Genomic DNA, 18,127 nt, shown 5'->3' on the forward strand with positions numbered 1-18,127 from the left:
TTTTTCACGGCAAAGGAAACAGTTGACAAAACCAAAAGACAACCAACAGAATGGGAGAAGATATTTGCAAATGTCTTATCATATAAAGGACTAGTATCCAAAATCCATAAAGAACTTATCAAACTCAACACCCAAAGAACAAATAATCCATTCAAGAAATGAGCAGAGGACATGAACAGACATTTCTCCAAAGAAGATGTAAAAATGGCCAACAGACACATGAAAAAAAATGCTCAATATCACTTGGCATAAGAGAAATACAAATCAAAACCACAATGAGATACCACCTCACACCCATCAGAATGGCTGAAATTAACAAGTCAGGAAATGATAGATGTTGGCAAGGATGCAGAAAAAGGGGAACCCTCTTACACTGTTGGTGGGAATGCAAGCTGATGCCGCCATTCTGGAAAACAGTATGGAGAGTCCTCAAAAAGTTGAAAACAAATCTACCTTATGACCCAGCAATTGTACTAGGGATGTACCCCAAAGATAAAAATGGAGTAATCTGAAGGGGCACGTGCACCCCTGTGTTTATAGAAGCAATATCCACCGTAGCCAACCTATGGAAAGAGCCCAGATGTCCATCAACAGATGAAGGGTTAATGAATATGTAGATACACACACACACACACACATACACACACACACTAGAATATTACTCAGCCATCAAAAACAGAAATCTTGCCATCTGCAATGACGTGGATGGAACTAGAGGATATTATGTTAAGCAAAATAAGTCAATCAGAGAAAGACAATTATCATATGATCTCACTCATATGTGGAATTTAAGAAACAAAACAGGCTCATAGGGGAAGTGAGGGAAAAATAAGATGAAATTAGAGAGGGAGACAAACCATGAGAGACTCTTAATCACAGGAAACAAACTGAGGGTTGCTGGAGGGGAGTGGGAAGGGGAATGGGATAACTGGGTGATGGACATTAAGGAGGGCACATGATGTAATGACCACTGGGTGTTATATAAGATTGATGAATCACTGACCTCTACCTCTGAAACTAATACATTATATGTTAATTTATAATTGTTTGATTGATTTTAAAAAGTGGTCATCTCCATGGAGAGGATTATACGTAATATTTTCTTTATTCTTTTTGTACTTTGATGTTTCTCAATTTTTTTCTTCAACAAGCATCTACCACTTTCAAAATGAGAAAAACATTATTTTTAAAAACACACCATAAATTTTGTACCACAAAAATTCATTTAGACATATCTCTTCAGCTTTGTTTTAACAAAAAATTTTTTTCACTATTTTGAATTTCTAAACTATAATTTTGATGAGCCAATAATGATGAATCTTGGCTTATGTGAGTTCTGAATTTAATATCAGTAGCCAAAAGGGCTTAATGGTTTCACCAGCTATTTGGAGATAAATTCTTGACACTATGCACAAACCGTGCTCCCACCACCCTGCCTTAAATCCTGTAGAACTCATAAGTTGAAATGGTTGTTCCATTTTCACTAAATAACTGGAACCATTCCCCAGGTCATCAGAGAGCTCTACATATGTGCCTGAATTGAACAGAAGATGAATTCTTGGCACTATGCACTAGGCACTATGTCCTATCCCTAACCCTAACCTAATCATCTCTCTTCAGCCTGCTTCAAGTTAAGAATGTATTTGTGCCAAACACTGGAGGGGAAAAAAAAGAAAAGAAAAAGAAAAAAAAAGATCTTGCTGGGAGACAATTCAAGGAGGCCACCAGATATCTGGGCTGCCTTTGCTTCATATGACAGCCTTCTATAAGTAATCAAGATACTTAGCAGTGTACTGTTGAGGGAGTATAAAGCATGGCTCCCTATCCCCAAATACCTCCTAGTGAGATAATATATATGACTGCTCCTTCCATCCAGGCACAGCACATTCCATAAATAACCCATTACAATCCCTAAATCTATTCCATAAATATTCCTCCATCCTTACTTTGGCAAGTTTAAGACTCAGTTCATCTCTTCAGACTTCACATTTCCTACCTCACAGCCAACTGTAACCACAATTCTGAGCTTGGCTCACCTCTGCATCCTTACCCAGGTACTCTTAGCTTTCAACTGCAACCATATCCCTATGATCTCTGTTCCAACCTCATCTCTGCAGACCAAACTTGATCTACCAGCAGCCAGAGCATGCAGTACAAATGCTTGGTCATTCAGCCCACTGTGACCCTCTTGGACCCTCTTGGCTTCATCAGCCTGCCTCCTAACCCTCCAGTGCTGTAGCCCTGGCCTATCTCCACCATCTGCTTTCTACACTCTGCCTCAGAGGGAAATCATTCTTTTATACTATCTCCTATTTTCTGTTTTTATTTATTTATTATTTGTCTTGTTCTAAAAATGACTTAAGATAACATATACTCTGATCCTACCAGGTTTTGTCAGATGGATTCTTAACCCATGTGGCTTTTCCTTGGGCTTCTATCTGCCCCATGAAGCATATAATGGGGTCCAAAGACACTTTGTGTTCTCTATGACATCAATTCTTACCCCCTTCTTAGACAAGCCAACAACAGCGACAGAGGCAATTCTCTCACCAAAAGGCAAAGCAGTGATCATGAACTACACACTAGCTGCCAAGTAAAATACTAGAACAGGAAAAGGCAGCAACACTGTGTGATCTTGTATCTATAGCTCAGACCTTTTCACCAAGCAGATGTTGCTCTCCCACTCCCTCTGCTGGACAACCAGGTCCTGCAGCAACTTACCGGAAGTCCACAGCCGTAGGCTGATCTGACACCGTTTACGCCTCGAATTGTAAAAGAATTTATTTTAAAGCCATACTTGCTAATCATGTTTCATTAACCTCAATGCCATATAAGAGAAAGGGAGTACTTCACAATGGAAAAAGGCATGAACCATTTGTTAGACAAAAGGTCTTTCTAGTTTTATCTGATACTAAATTATTCTGAGTTTCCCTAGGCTTCGGTTTCCTCATCTCTAAAATGTCTGATAATACACATCCTATACGGTTGCTTTAAGGATTATATGAGATAGTATTTGCAATATTCCCTGGCCTATCGCAGGCATCCAGTTGTCTTTCTCTCCCATGACCTTTGAATCGCACCTAACTTCTTGGCACCCCAGAGACTTTATCTATGAAATGATGATAATACTTGCTCAGTCTACTGATGAGGGTTGGCTGGGCCAAATGAAAGAACAGATGTATGTCAAAGAACTTTGTAAACCATGTGGTGATATACTAATTAATTCATCAGTGACACCACCACCTTCTGGCATTTTGAAGAGATGAAGTTGAGGATCTAGTTTCGATCTTGTGGAGTTTTATACATTTGTGGATGGAAAGGAGCCTTTACAAGGATAACTATGCTTCAAAGCAGAGACTGAGTGACATATTTGTTTCACAGAAAAAGAACAATAGGATGGGCGGTTTGATTTTTGTGTAAGGTAGAGGGTGGGACAAGAATCACAGATGGTTTCATGACTGTGTGCACACTGGACCAAGTTCTAGAGACAAGTTTGGGAGCAGCAGAAATGAGGAGAGGGTCTCCCAGACTCATGATGGAGTGAGTGCAAAGGTGCAGAGGAATGGAGAATTCTAGGCATACTAAGAACTACAATTCAGCTGCAGCATGGGATGAGGCACCACAGCAGAAAACAAGGTTACAGAGACAGATTGGAACAATACAGGGTTCTGTTGGATTAAACTTTGTAGCCCAGGCAATGAGGAGCCATTTAGGGTTTGTGAGCAGCATGTCTCAGGAAGTTTACTGAAGACAAAGGATGGATGAGATGGAAAGAATGAAAGAAAAGAATCATGATGGACAAGGAAAGATGAGGAACTGAAATAATTCAGCAAGGGCAAAGGGAAAGAAGGAATTAAAAGGAATGGACAAATATAAACGGAAGACATAACAATCACAGTATTGAAGACAGAGCCACATATTATCACTCAGTTTTACCAAAACAGTGATCAGAAGAAAAGAAAATACCAAAGAAAAAAATCAGAAAGATCTCATGAGCTCAAATTATTATCCTGTCTACAAAAGACAGGAGTGAGATGAAGTTATAAAGTGCTTCTTTACAGGTTTCTAGAATTAATAGGACACAAGTAGGGAGTGTGGTAGAATTATTTAACATCTGTGTAGGTGAGTTTCACAAATAAATCTCAGCAATATGCATGACTTTGATACCTGCTTTTGACTAAAATTTCCATAGGGTCCTAAAATTATGTCATCTTAAAACAGGTTTACATGAGAGGAGCTGCATATCTGCCTTGTAGCTCTCATGATCATCCTACACAATGAGTTTACCTTGCTTTTTCCAAGTGACTGGAAAACAACCAATGCAAGCCGAACCTTCTCACTGCATCAAATATTCTTCACCCCACTGACTAAATTCCAAAAACAAAGACAAACACTATATGAAATGGCCACCTTATAACAGCAAGAGGTTCTTACTTCTTCAGCACAGTGTCTAACATGGTAGCAATAATTAACAGGTATTAAAGTAAGCCATCTCATTAAGCATATGGCTCAAATTAAGATGGCTGGTTGCTTATTCCATAGCAACTCCACAGGAAATCACACTCTTCAATTTTTTGCAATTTCTTCTTTAAAGTCATATGTGCTCAATGTAGAAAATAAGGGGAAAAAAAACAACAAGCATCATTCCATATACCATGATCAATATGCATTCATCACTAATATTTGGTACACTTCCTTTTAGTCTTTTTCCTGTCCTTTTTAAAGAAGCATGTTAAGATCAGATTTTATACATGTATATACACACATATACGTATATGTGGCATACCAATAAGAAGCTCAGGTTAAAGATAATAAACACAGGGGTGCCTGCATGGCTTAGTCGGTTAAGTGTCCAACTTGATTTTGGCTCAGGTCGTGATCTCAGGATTGTGAGATGGAGCCTCGCTGGGTTTGGACCCTGCTTAAGATTCTCTCTTTCTCCTTCTCCCTCTGTATCTCCCCAACTCCCACTTTCCCACTCAAAAAAAAAAAAAAAAAAAAAAAAAAAAAGTCAAACACAGTCTAACTCCCAGCAAGATAAACAAACCTAACACTAAAATCCTGTTAACCCCAGTTCCCTTTATCAGATACATCATGTCCAACTATCAACTAATTAGAAGACATGCTAAAAGGCAAAACACGCAGTCTTAAGAGATAAAGCAAACATCAGGATCTGACTCAGATATGGCAGATTTTGTGGGTAAATTTAGAATTTTAGAATTGTCAGGAAATTTTAAATAACTATGATTAATATGCTAAGGGCACTAATGGAAAAAGTAGACAACATGCAAGAACAAATGGATGATGTAAGAAGAGAGATGGAGACTCTAGGACAGAAGTTATAAATCAAATACATTGTTACAGGGATGCCTGGGTGGCTCAGTTGGTTAAGAGACTGCCTTCGGCTTTGATCATGATCCCAGCTTCCTGGGATCGAGTCCTGAATCTGGCTCCTTGCTCAGCAGGGAGCCTGCTTCTCCCTCTGCCTCTGCTGCCACTCTGCCTGCCTGTGCTCGCTCACTCTCTCTCTGACAAATAAATAAATAAAATCTTAAAAAAAAAAAAAACAACTTCAAAAACACTGTAACAGAAATGAAGAATGCTTTTGATGGGCTCATCGATGAACTGGACATGCATGAAGAAAGAATCACTGAGCCTGAAGATGTCAATAGAAACCCCTCACACTGAAAATTTATGAGAAAAAAGAAATGAAACAAAGGAAACAGATTACCTAAGGACTGTGGGACAATTACAAAAGGTATAACATATATGTAACAGGAATACCAGGAGAAGAAAGAGTGTGGAAGAAATATCTGAACCAATAATGGCTGAGATATTTTTCAAACTGAAAGACACCAAACCCAAATCCAGGAAGCTCAGAGAACCACAGGGTGAATTTAAAAACCCTGCACACAGGCATATCATATTCAGACTGCAGAAAATCAGACAAAGAGAAAATCTTGAAAGAAGTCAGAGGAAAAGAACACATACAAGCAAGTAATAAAAAACTCAATAGAATGACTCATAGAATGCAGAAAAGCAATTATACTAATGGTTATGGTTTATTACAGTAAAAGTATAGTGATTAAAGTCAACAGACTCTATTGGCAGAGTCCAATAGAAACCAATACAAACTTCCAGATGTTCTCTCCCAGTGGAGTGGGACAGTGCTTGATTCTCTCAGAAATAATGTGTGACATGTATGAAGTGTTGCCTACCAGGGAAGCTCACCCAAGAGTTGATATACAGAATTTTGATGGAGCACCCACATGACTGACCTTAGCTACTCAGTTTCCAGTCCCCTCCAGAGGTCAAACTGATACAGTGAGGCCCAGGGTCCCAGGTGAAAAAAAACAGATACTAAATCACATTGCTAGTATAAATTATCTGACCTGGCCCCAAACTCCAAGTATACAAATACAATCTTATCAGGTAGGATAATCCAAGGGCTTAGAGATTATCTCTCAGGTGAAGGGTCAGTCCTAAAAACCTTTGGCCTGTATGGATGGGGTTTGGACAACTCAGACCTGAGGAGTTAACCCTTTACCAAACAAGAAGACATCAAGGAAACAGTTGCCTAGTTAGGAAGAAGCTCATCAGATACTACTTGAATTAGGCACAGAACTCCCTGGTTGTGTGTGCCCCCTTCCCATTGAGGCAATATGTCCCCAGTAGAACATATATGAGAATATGGCCAGTCAAGCAGGAATGGCATTAGTGTTTCTGTCATCCTTGCTGAAGAATCCTTCCGTGTTAAGAGAACTTCATAGAACCTTCAAAGCCCAGGTAAGGTGTTGGGTAGAACATGAGATTACTGCCCTAAGAAGACAATGTGATGTGAAAAAGGGAACTGTAGGCTCAGAATGTGGATACCTGATCCTATGTCATTTTGTCTAACTGGCTTGAATGTGCTTATCTAGAATATTTTCCTACTGAGAGGTGGAATCAATATTGCATACTAGGTAAGAGTGTTAGCTAGGGCAGGCTTCATGGGCAAGACACCTGTGTAGTCACACAGAACCCTACATTCAAAAAATCCCTGAACTTGCTTTCATGCTCTGCAGTTACCATCTTAAAGTTCCTAACAATTTTTTTTTTTTAAAGATTTTATTTATATTTTTGACAGACAGAGATCACAAGTAGGCAGAGAGGCAGGCAGAGAGAGCGGAGGAAGCAGGCTCCCTGCCGGGCAGAGAGCCCGATGTGGGGCTCGATCCCAGGACCTGGGATCATGACCTGCGCCAAAGGCAGAGGCTTTAACCCACTGAGCCACCCAGGTGCCCCAAGTTCCTAACAATTTTTAAACAGGAACGCCACATTTTTGTTTTTCACAGAGCCACACAAATTATAGAGCCTGTATTGGTGCCAGGTCTGGAGTGGGCCTATTGGTTCGGATCCCCACTTACCTACCACCTTTTAGGAGTATGACAAGGTTTTAAACCTTGTTTCTTTCCTATAGAATGAGGTTATTCTGATCCTTTAAAAAGGTTATTTTTTTTAAAAAAGGTTATTCTGATAATTAAAGAAGATGATACATGGAAAGAAACAGCATTGTACCACACACGGCTAGTCCAGAAGTGGTAGTTTATTTATTCTCAACTTGAGAGTGTATTAGCTTCGCTCATTGTATAGAGTTTATAGAGAATATAACAAAATACATGTATAATTTTGAGTATAACAAAACTCAGTGGCTTAAAACAACATTTATTCTCTCACAGTTTCTTTCTTTTTTTTCTTTTAGATTTTTTTTTTTTTAATTTATTCATTTGACAGAGAGAGACACAGAGAGAGAGGGAACACAAGTAGAGGGAGTGGAAAAGGGAGAAGCTGACTTCCCATAAGCAGGGAGCCTAATGCAGGGTCAATCCCAGGACCCTGGGATCATGGCCTGAGCCAAAGGCAGATACCCAACAACTGAGCCACCCAGGTGCCCCTGTCTCACAGTTTCTGAGTCAGAAATTCAGTGCAGTTGAGCTGGGTCCCCTGGCTCAGTCTTTCACCAAAGTGCAGTCAAGTTGTTACCGAGTCATCTCAAGCTCAACTGGGAAAGAATCTGCTTCCCAGCTAACTCATGTGACTATTGGCAGGATACAGTTCCTACTGGGTTACAGGACAGAGGGCCTCAATTCCTTGCTGGCTGCTACCATAAGATACCCTCCACTCCTTGCCAAGTGGGCCTCTCCACAGGGCAGCTCTCAACTTGGCAGCTTGCTTCCACCAGAACAAGCAAGCAAACAGAGCCAGAGAGAGAGACTGAGCAAGATAGAAGCAGTAGTCTTTTGTACCCAAATGCAAAAATGACATATCAATTTTGCCACATTTGATTTGTTAGAACCAAGTCACTAGGTCCTTCCAACACTCAAGAGGAAGGAATTATACAAGGGCACTGTTACAGACTGAATTGAGTCACCTGAAAATTGGATCCTAACCCTCATTAGAATGTGACTGTATTAAGGAGACAGAGCCTTTAGAGAGGTAATAAGGTTAAATGTTATGGGTGGGGCCCTAATCCAATATGACTTGTATCCTCATAAAAAGAGGAAAAGACACCAAGGAAAAATGGGCCGAGAACATACCCTATGAAAACCCGGAGAAGACAGATAGCATCGATAAGGCAACGAGAAGGCCATAGGAGAAAAAAACCTGTCAAGACCTTGATCTTGGACTTCTAGCCTCCATAACTGTAAGCAAATACATTTTTATGTTTAAGTTATCCAGTCAGTGGTATTTTGTTATGGCACTCCCAAGCAAACTAATATAGGCATGAATACCATGAGACCAGGATCATTGGAAGCCATTTCAGAACCTGCCACAGAGGATATTGAACTAGTTTATAGTCAAGGCCCTTTTATGCAATAATCTTTCAGGAGGATCTTCTGCTTTTGCAGAAAAGTACCCATTTGACATTCTCCAGTATGTAATAGGAGTCTGACAGCCATTAAAGCAATCTTAACCTGTACTCAGGAAATTGTAAGCTCTGTGATTTACACAGTCATTTGCAGAGATGTCAATTGCTAGAATTAACATTCTTAAACATTCAGAACCTCCGTCATCTCAGAGAACAGAACGTGAAAAAGACTTTTAGCTTCACCCCCGTGTGTCCTGATTTGTTATATTTCAAAAAGTCGTTTTGAGATTAGACCTATTTCATTTGCCATCATTCTTAGATACGCGTACCCTAGGCATTCTCTGATCTAATCAGGAAGCAAAACCACAGTAATATGCTTGCTTCCAGCTGAGTTTTTAAAAAGGACTGACATATGCTGAATATCCTACAGCTACAATCTTTCAGAGAGGAGTCTTGCTCTGTAAGAAAAAGAAATTAACAGTTCTATGGAAACCTTTTCAATGTAAAATAACTTGTGGGAGTACTCTTCAAAGCATTTGAAAATTGTAATAATCCAGCTACCCACCCACATCAACACTGTTAATTAGAGCCTCTTTATACTTGAAAGGAAGTATAACTTTAAAAAAATCATAAGAAAAATAAGATTCAGCCAAGCATACGTACCAACTCCACCTCTCATTGACAACTGTATCAACTGAAATTTAAGTTGTCTTGGACTTTTGGTTACAGCTATGACAGAACGGCTGGTATTAGACAGCCTTCCTGACATAAAATAGACTAAATACACAACTATAATAACCATTCTCAGGATTGGATAGCAACCAAAACAGAGCCATGATACATGAAAGAAACAAACACAGTGAGTTTTACATTCACCCTGCTTGAGAAGTGGAGTCCAAGAATAAAGTTACATCCTCATCAGGCAGAGGAAACAGACTGCAGTTTGAGATTGCCACAGTGGCTGGGATCAGGAGTTCAGATAATAGAGAGTACTGAGGTACACAGGAGAGGACTTCAGAAGAGGAACTCCTGAAATTTTACAGAAATCCCCTGTCCTTGGTTCCAAGCTGTGTGACCAAAGGGGGAGACTCCAGAGGCCTAGCAGAGAATAGCTGCTCAGAGCCTGGAGAGCTAAGCAGAAATTTCAGAAGCTGCACAGTGCTGGGAAGATGATGGAGTTCAAATCCAGCCAGAGTAGAGGGATAGTGATTCCTAGACTTTCAGATGAGTCACAAAAAATGTCATACTCTAGAAAAAGAGATCATGTTCTAGGAGGAAGGGCTATACCCTACAAATAAAGTCGAAGCTGAAATAAACCATCCAGAACAGTCTAAATTCACTCTCCATCAGAATTTAAGTGAACTGCCAGTAATTTAACGGGCCACTTGAACAAAATTCAACACCTTTTTAGAAGAAGAGAACATTATCCAGAACTTCTACAAAGTATCACCCACAATATCTACCATGAAAAAAAATACTTACCAGGTGAGAATTGTCAGGGTAAAGTTACTAATAGCCAAGAGCTAGAAAAAGGTACAGAGATGATCCAGACGTTGTTAGCAGAAAAGATTTCAAAATAACTATAATGAATGTTAAAGAAAATTGAAGTAAAGACTGACAATGAGGATGACAAGATGGAATCCCTCAAAGAGAATTAGAATTTTTTTTGAGAGAGAGGATGTGTATATGTGTGGAGGGAGGGGGGCAAAGAACAGAGAATGAGGGAGAGAGAGAATCTTAAGAAGAGACCCAGAGCTCAATCTCATAACCCTGAGTTCATGACCTGAGCCAAAACTAAGAGTCAGATGCTGAACCAACTGGGTCACCCAGGCATCCCTAGAATATTTTTTAAAGAAACCAAGTACACATCCAATAATTGCAAAATAAATATCAGAATATACTGATAACCTAACTTATCAGATGGGTTAGCAGTACAACAGAAAACATAATTAACAGAATTGAAAACAGGCAATAAAATATATCCACACTGAACCAAAGAGAGAAAAAAAGTAATAGAAAAAAACAAGTCATCTTAAATCCATTACTGGGGAAATACTCTCTTATTTACCTTTCTTTTTCTTACGCTTGCTCCCAAACCAGTTACTCTTCTAATAAAAGAAAAAGTACAGTTAGGAGTGGATTTAAAATAATACTTACCTAGTAAGAGAAATGCCTAACATAATAATTAAGAATTAGCCTTGATTCTGCCAGTGAAGGAAACAACAAATTAAAAGGTAGCCTGCGGAATGGGAGAAGAACATTTGCAAATGACATACCTGATAAAGGTTTAGTAGCCAAAATATATAAAGAACTGATACAATTCAACACCCAAAAAACAAATAATCCAATTAAAAATGGGCAAAGACATGAATAGACATTTCTCCAAAGAAGACGTATGTGGCAGGGTGCTTGGGTGGCTCAGTGGGTTAAGCCTCTGCCTTCAGCTCAGGTCATGATCTCAGGGTCCTGGGATCGAGCCCCAAATCGGGCTCTCTCTCAGCAGGGAGACTCTCTCTGCCTGCTTCTCTGCCTACTTGTGATCTCTGTCTGTCAAATAAATAAATAAAATCTTAAAAAAAAAAAAAAAAAAGACATACAGGGCAAACAGACACATAAAAAAGATACTCACCATCACCATTAGGGAAATGCAAATGAAAACTACAATGAGTAACACCTCACACAAGTTAGAATGGCTAAAATAAAAAATACAAAAAATTATTAGCAAGGGTGTGGAGAAAAAGGAACCTTCTTGCAGCATTGGTGGGAATGCAAAGTGGTGCAGTCCCTCTGGAAAACAGTATGGAGGTTCCTCAAAAAATTAAAAACAGAACTACCCTACAATCCAGTAATTGCATAACTGGGTATTTATTAAAAACAAAACAAAACACTAATTCAAAGGGATATTTGCACCCTGTTTAAAGATTTTTTTTTAAATTTATTTGACACACAGATCACAAGTAGGCAGAGAGGCAGGCAGAGAGACAGGAGGAGGAGGCAGGCTCCCCACTGAGCAGAGAGCCCAACGCGGGACTCAATCCCAGGACTCTGAGATCATGACCCGAGCCGAAGGCAGAGGCTTTAACCACTGAGCCATCCAGGCGCCCCCCTGTTTATTGCAGCATTCTTTACAATAACCAAACTATGGAAGCAGCGCAAGTGTCCATGGATAGGTAAATGGTTAAAGAAGATGTGGTATATATAAATGGAATATTATTCAGCCATTAAAAAGAATGAAATCTTGCCATTTGCAGTAATATTCATAGAGCTAGAGAGTATTATGCTAAGCAGAGCAAGTCAGTCAAAGACAAATACCATGTGATCGCACTCATATGTCAAATTTAAAAAATAAAACAAGCAAAGAAGAAAAAGGGACAAAGCAAGAAATAGATTAACTGTTGAGAACAAACCAGTGGTTACCAGAGGGGTGGTGGGTGGAAAGATGGGTGAAATAGGTAATGGGTAATAAAGAATACACTAATCATGATGGGGAAAAAATGGCGGGGGAGGAAAAAGAAAAGAATTAGGCTTGGGCACAGAATTAAACTGGAAGAGTGCCTAGACAATTCAAATCTCCCTCTTTCCACCCTTTCCACATCCAGAAGCCAAACCATTCCCTCTTCTTCAGCAGGCTCAGGTCCTTTACTGGGCTGCCTGCTCTCCCAAAATTGGGTCTCAGACCGTCCATCAAAAAGGTGCCCATCCAGGGGCACCTGGGTCGCTCAGTGGTTAAAGCCTCTGCCTTCAGCTCAGATCATGATCCCAGAGTCCTGGGATTGAGCCCCGCATTGGGCTCTCTGCTCAGTGGAAAGCCTGCTTCCCCACCACCCCTCTGCCCTCTCTGTCTCTCTGCCTACTTGTGATCTCTGTCTGTGAAATAAATAAGATCTTTTAAAAATTTAAAAAAAAAAGTTAAAATAAAAAGGTGCCCATCCAGTATCACATTCCTTCAAGTTTTGGATATTTAGCAAATGGCTATTCTAATTAACGTAACACAATTAGCCTGTTAGCCCCTATAGATTATTATTTAACATGACAAACCTGAAAACACAGTACATAACCTAGAGGAGTAAATTACTGAGGTTGGAATTTGATACTCTGAGACATGCCAGTAAAGGATGGTAAAACTTTAATATAGAAATCTTATTTTAAATAATAATGATAATGAGGATGAGAATGATAATAAAAGTAGTAACAATACTTTCTTTTTCACTGTGCTAAATCCATATAAAATCTTGATCCATGTGGCATTTGAACTAATATCAGAAAAAATGTAAATGGAATAATCTTAGGTGTTTCATTTTCCTTCCTTCAATCTAATATTCAGAAGACCCAAGTAATAAAAAAATAACTAAATAAACTCTGGAAACTGGTCCTATTAAAGATGTTGAATATTAATGTCCTATCACAGTGAGGGAGTTCTACAAAGACAATAAATACTTTTAATCTGTTGAACAAAGCATTTCATGGATAGTTACTCTAGTTCTAACAAAACACCCTTGCAGCTTTTTAAAATTTGTAACAGATAATAGCTCTCCAATGCCTTTCAGAAGACATCCAGACTCTTCCACACTCCTAGATTCCCCATTTTCCACTTCCATCTAACTCACCCAGGTGTCTCTAACTACAGACCCCCATAAACAGTTCTCCTCACGTTAGCACTGCACCTGTTTCTTGCATATACTACTCATTTAAAAAAATGTATTAAATGATGAATCTTTATAGAGACTTCAATCCTTGGTCTCGAGCTGTATGAGACTCCCAGATGCCCATCACAGAACAGTTGCCGGGATACCAGAGAACTGAGCTGAGCAAAGATTTCAGAGACTACACAAAAATGGATTTTCAGTAGGCAACTATATTCCATGCCGTGTCTACTTCTTTGCCTATCAAAGATTAAGACCCTACTATGTGCTATGCACTATTCTAGGTGTTAGGGATACAGCAGTAAACAAAATTGACTAGGTCTGGCCATTATGGTTAGAAATCTAAGCAAATGGGTAGGGTTGGGAGAGGGATAAGGAATAGTGAGAAAGAATTAATTAATGGGCATTTGTTGAGGCCCAAAGGTAAGAGACAGTATGATGTCCACAAGAAACTGATTCTTCTGAAATTTATTACTAAAACTTGTTCTCACTTCACTACGCCCACCACCTTCTCTAATTGATCCTATCTATGCTAGATGATCTATTTGATCTTATTTCCTCCCTGGAACCAGGAGTCAAGGTAGTAAATAAAGATCATTAAGGGGAGTTATGGTGAAATGAGAAACTGTCTTAGTTATAAATTAAAAATGCAAAAATGAGGTGCCTGGGTGGCTCAGTTGGTTAAGCATCTGCCTTCAGCTCAGGTCATGATCCCAGTTTCCTGGTCCTTGCTCAGCGGGGAGCCTGCTTCTCCCTCTGCCCGCTGCTCCCTCTCTTGTGCTCTCTCTCTCTGACAAATAAATAATAAAATCTTTTTTTTAATGCAAAAAAAGAAAAATAGAAATGGAAACCAAAATATAGCAAAATTTGGGAAAATATCTTTTCTAATTTCAAGATAGAAAAAGATTTATAAGTATGATATAAAGTTCTTGAGGCAATTAAAAAAGTCAAAAATCTGATTAACAGAATTCAAAAACTTCTATGTTTGATGAGAATGGTCATATGTAAATTTAAATGACAAACTGGGGAAAATATCTACAACTCATACTACAGATACATATTCCCTGAAATATAAAGTACATATAAGCCAGTATGTAAAAGATGAATCAATATTCCAACAGGAAAACGGGCTAAAGGAAACACAAATGGTCCTTAAATATATGAAAATATGTTCTACCCAACTCATAAGAAAAATGCTAATTAAACCTACAAAACACCGTGTTTCATTTGTTTGGAAAGACCAGGATATCTGGTGACACATGAATCAGAGAAAGTGTGAAAATACATCTTCAGAGACCTAGACCCCTAACAGTACACACTCTGCCATTTCTAGGGCCTGGCCTTTATCTTCATAGTCCAGAGTAGCTGTAAGCCTGTCTTTTCACATCCATTCCAAGAAACATACCTCACTAAGGAGACTTCTCAAAAGTACCACACAACACTTCTGCTTACATCTCAAAGATCAAATATTAGTTATGGAGTCACAACTAACTGCAAAGAAGTCTGAGACCCTTTCAGCTTGACTGCATGAGCAGCTATATGTGACAATTTGAAACATAAAGTGGATCTTTGATAGACAACTAACATTCTCTGATACATTTCTTTGCTGATCAAATATTTATACATACTAATTCTCACATATAAAACCCAGTAAATCCTCTCATCTCATCTAGACCTTGTGTCCAAGTCAAAGTTCAGAAAGTGTGGGAAATGTGCACCTCCCATCTGCTCCAGCTGGCTCTCCACGGTACAGCAATCTAAGAACTTAAAGGCAAGTTAACTTGTCCAACTTACCCAACATACAAAAAGATGGCATAGGACCAAGATAACCACATTAAAATTGTGATTCAGAAAAAGGGAGAAAGGAAAATCTGTTGTGGTCACTGGTCTGCAGCAATATGAAATTCCACCAGACAGAAATAGAAACTTCCTTTCCTGGTAGTTTCTGGGGGCCTCAGTTCTGCTTTCTAGGAAACTCCTTCTGGAGCCTCTAGTTTAACTCCCCAGGGTGAGGTTTGCTAGAGACTAGAAATTTGCTAGAGACTAGAAATTCTTTCTAGTCTCTGGTCTCACCCTCAAAATGTACTAGGGAATACCAGGGAGCTGCTGACATTTCATAGCTTATTTTTTGTTAACAGTACAAGTCTGTTTTCCTTAGGAAAAAAAATGTTTTTTCCCTGGTTCCATACCCTCTTCCTTACTTCCTCTTTTGGACTGTCCTTGACACAACGGGAAAGAAAATGCTGCAGACCTTTCTTTTCCATCATTCCAGTTTTGAATGAACCTCTGATTATTATTTATCTTCTAATATCTTTGCTTCTTACAGGAAAGAAAGGGAACATCAATTCAGACTATCCTATTACAATTCATCTGTCAGTCTCAAAAAATCTTTATACATTTTACTTAAAAACATTTGTTGAGCACCTACCACATCTGATACACTAAGGATCCCAGGTTCAAAGAGGTCTTGGTCCCCACCTTGGTGTGGTAGTTACAGGGTATATATATATAATTGACAACACTTATCAAAATATACATTTAAGACCTGTTTATTTTATTGTATGTAAAATCTATGTCAATAAAAATGGCCATTCAAGGAAAGATAATACAAAGAAATGTTTAAGGTTTGTTATAGCTGAAATGGTAATTTTGAATAAAGTTAAATTTAGGACGTGAATGTGACTACTCCATGTGCTGTTGTGTACAGGGCCCGGGATATTAGGAAACTGAAATGTTAACATTTTATAGTTGTTGCAATTATCTATTGTAGCATTTCATCAGTTGCAAAAATTATTTTTGAATGTGGCATCTATCAGTACTAAAATCATAAGCTTTTAGTTAGCATATCTGGGTTCAAATCCAAGCTTTCTCTGTGATTTAGGGGAAACAACCCAAGCCCATTTCATCTGCAAAATGCAAAGAATGCCCTACTTCACAGGATTGTTGTGGCAGCTGAGTAAGTGCCAAGGCATAGCAAACATTCCCTTTCCCAAGTTACCTCCTCCCAACATCTTTTGATGTCCAGTCCTTGGCCAGGACAGTATTACCAATTATGGCTAACACAGAGAAAAACAATGGTTCTTTACAATGATCCGTGTAATGCAGGCTTCCACTTCTCAAGGCATTTTAAACTTCATACATACAACCCTACAATTCATTCATCATTCTTATTGAATAGCTACTATTATTAGGACCTGTGCTAGCTTTTAAAGATAAAAACACAGCCCTGCATTTACAAAGTTTACATTCTAAAAGTTAAGATTATTTACATGCACACACATATAAAAACAGGTGGGATAAAAGTTCTCTAAAAAAAAGTTCAATGAAGGGACGCCTGGGTGGCTCAGATGGTTGAGCGGCTTCCTTCGGCTCAGGTCATGATCCCAGGGTCCTGGGATCTCCCACATCGGGCTCCTTGCTCTGCAGGGAGTCTGCTTCTCCCTCTGCCTCTGCCTGCCATTCTGTCTGCCTGTGTTCGCTCTCTCTCCCTCTCTCTCTGACAAATAAATTAAAAAATATTTTAAAAAAAAAGTTAAATGAAGATAAGGAAGAAAATGATGGGGAAATGAAACATGTGTAGAGTTTGCTGTTTTACATAAGGGCGAAAGCAGCCCTATCAAGGTGACATCTGGGCAGAGATTAAAGAGGGGAAAGCCAAGCATGTGGACATTTGAGAGAAGAGTTTCAATCGAGAGCAACTCAGATACCAAGGTAGGTAGGTGTCTGGCCTCACTGAGGAACAAGAGATCAAAACAGCAAGAGTGCAAGTGAACATGGAAGGAACAATCCTAGGCAACCATAAAGATCATAAAACCAGATTAGTCTCATAGGTCACGAGAAGTAAAAATTCAGAATTCTTATTCCCAGTGATAGGAAGCCACTGGAAAGTTCTGATGTGGGTGTGATGTGGCCTTTTAAAACAATCATTCCGGGCGCCTGGGTGGCTCAGTGGTTTGGGCCGCTGCCTTCGGCTCAGGTCATGATCTCAGGGTGCTAGGATGGAGTCCCTCGTCGGGCTCTCTGCTCAGCGGGGAGCCTGCTTCCCTCTGTCTCTCTCTGTCTGCCTCTCCATCTACTTGTGATTTCTCTCTGTCAAATAAATAAATAAATAAATAAAATCTTTAAAACAATCATTCCTAGGATGCAAGGGTGGCTCAGTCAGTTAAGTGGCTGTCTTTGGCTCAGGTCATGATTCAGGGTCCTGGGATCGAGTCCCATCTTGGGCTCCCTGCTCTGCGGGAGTCTACTTCTCTCTCTCCTCCCCACTCATGCTTTCACTATCTCTGTCTCAATCTCACAAATAAATAAAATCTTCCAAAAAAAATTTTTTTTAATTGAAAAAAAATGATCACTCCTGGGTGGTTCAGTTGGTTAAACATCCCACTGTTGGTATCAGCTTGGGTCTTGATCTCAGGGTTGAGTTTAAGCCCTGTGTTGGGCTCCATGCTGAGTGTGAAATCTACATAATATAAAACATTTTTTAAAATTTGAAAAATAAAAGGGTCATTCTGAATATGAAGTGGTAAACAGACTTTAAAGATGTAGGGAAAGGTGGAAAACTTCTTCGAGTCTAGGGCAGGAGCTCTCAAACCTAACTTTCGTCAGTCTTCTGGTGAGCTTGCTAAAACACATACTG

Source organism: Mustela lutreola, chromosome 4, assembly GCF_030435805.1.
Source record: "Mustela lutreola isolate mMusLut2 chromosome 4, mMusLut2.pri, whole genome shotgun sequence".
Lineage (NCBI taxonomy): Eukaryota > Metazoa > Chordata > Mammalia > Carnivora > Mustelidae > Mustela > Mustela lutreola.